The sequence below is a fragment of the Dasypus novemcinctus genome, chromosome 11, assembly GCF_030445035.2.
Source record: "Dasypus novemcinctus isolate mDasNov1 chromosome 11, mDasNov1.1.hap2, whole genome shotgun sequence".
Taxonomy (NCBI): domain Eukaryota; kingdom Metazoa; phylum Chordata; class Mammalia; order Cingulata; family Dasypodidae; genus Dasypus; species Dasypus novemcinctus.
Window position 1 is genome coordinate 1991594 of NC_080683.1, and position 1998 is coordinate 1993591.

Sequence of the window (1998 nt, forward strand, 5' to 3'; positions counted from 1 at the left end):
ATTCAGATAACTTTATTTAAAATGAAAACATTCTTAAAAATGTGTTTATTATCAATACCCTTTCATTAGAAAAACTATGAGTATTCCTAGGTAAGGCAGACTTACTTTTAGGTTAACAAGACCTGATTTGACTTAGACTTTATTTTTAAACTAGAGTGTAGAGAAAAAAATAGGTTATTTACAGAAAATAATAGCTACATATGTACTCAGAAAGACAGATTTGGTGACTTGGTACATGCTGGCTACTCAAACAGTTCAAAAAGAGCTTTGCTTTATTTTCTCAGATTTTAAATATATCTGAGATACATATTCATCCTCAGTCTTGGGAGCCAAATGGTACTTTAAATGTCCCATATCAGCAATTTTATATTCTGTAATATCTGCAGACATAATGAGTGTAACTGTAGGAGAAAGTGGAATCGCTTTTGTAAAAAAAATTCAGACACCTCAGTGTAAAAGTTAGCCAAACTGGCTCATTCATCTCTATGGTAACAGCTTCCTCCTATTACAATGTTTCCATTTCCAAGTTCTCAACTAGCAGAAAATTTCACTCCAGCTTTTGCACAAGAAATTGCAACAGCATCTCCAATATGACTCAATCTCTGCAAATACATGCAAATTCACCAGAATTTTTACTTGTGAATTTGACATCTTTACTATATATCTTATACATCTTGTTCTGGAATTCCGAGTTGTTCAACATGCAAATCCATTGACTTCATTTCACAGTCTGAAACTTTTTCTTATTTAGTGCTTCAAACACGGGCGCCAAGGTGTCTGCATTATCCCCAGCCCTTAATGTAATGATGCCGGCATCGCCAGCACATTTTGGTGTTTCCGACACACTGGGGAGGTTCCTGTCCACAGCCAGTTTGCGGCTGCAGCGGTTCGTGTCAACCCTCCGAGCGCGGGGTGACCTGCTCCAGGGGCACGTGGGGCAGTCCCTGCTCTGCAGGTTCAGGCCTCTAAGCTGAGGTCCCTGCGGGCTCCCGGATCAGGGCCTTGAGCGCATCCAGCGCCTCTTCAGGATGGAGCTCCAGACGCAACGCGCGCCCATCATGGCGGAGTCGCAGCCGGGCCCCGGCGAGCGAGGAGGAGGTTCCGGCGCGGCCAGCGAGGCGCGACCCCAGCGAGCAGCTAAGCCCTGAGCCCGGCCAGGAGGGGGCGTCCAGCACGGCCTTCAGGATGGAGCTCCAGACGCAACGCGCGCCCATCATGGCGGAGTCGCAGCCGGGCCCCGGCGAGCGAGGAGGAGGTTCCGGCAGCCAGCGAGGCGCGACCCCAGCGAGCAGCGCAGCCCTGAGCCCGGCCAGGAGGGGGCGTCCAGCGCGGCCTCCGCGACACTTAATGCTTGATAATTTATTGAAATATATCACTCATACATAAACATACATAAACAATAAGTGTATAATAGTAGCGAACTTACAAAACAAACATATTAACATCAAACAAACATATATAACATCTCACCCTACTACCAATAATTTGCATTGTTTTTAAACCTATTTAACTAATGATTAAAGAGCATTGTCAAAATATTACTACTAAACAAAGTATTTTTCCCTAACCAATCCTATTATTATTTTTATATCATTTATATATGAAAATGCATAAACAATTAAGTGTATAGTAAAAGTTGTGAACTTACAAAGCAAACATGCATAACATCATACAGGGGTCCCATACATCAACCCTCCACCAACACCTTGCATTATCATGAGAAGTTTGTTACAAATTATGAAAGAATATTGTCGAAATCTTACTACTAATCATAGTCCTTATCTTACATTTGGTGTGCTTCTCCCCCATCCCGCCCTATTATTATTTTTTAAATATATTTTTTGACAGAAGTTGTAAACTTTATGAAACAATCATGCACATGTGCAGAATTCCAAACAGCACCCCTCTATCAACACACCACAATGTGGTGTGTCATTTACTACAGATAAAATAATATCATCTGATTGTTACCATATCCGTAGAGTACTTTTGGCTCAC

General features: G+C 42.3%; 1 pseudogene; it reads right to left on the reverse strand.

Annotated features, from left to right (window-relative positions):
• Positions 1 to 255: 255 nt before the first annotated feature.
• On the reverse strand, positions 256 to 1214 carry LOC101440421 (proliferating cell nuclear antigen pseudogene; annotated as a pseudogene).
• Positions 1215 to 1998: the final 784 nt, after the last annotated feature.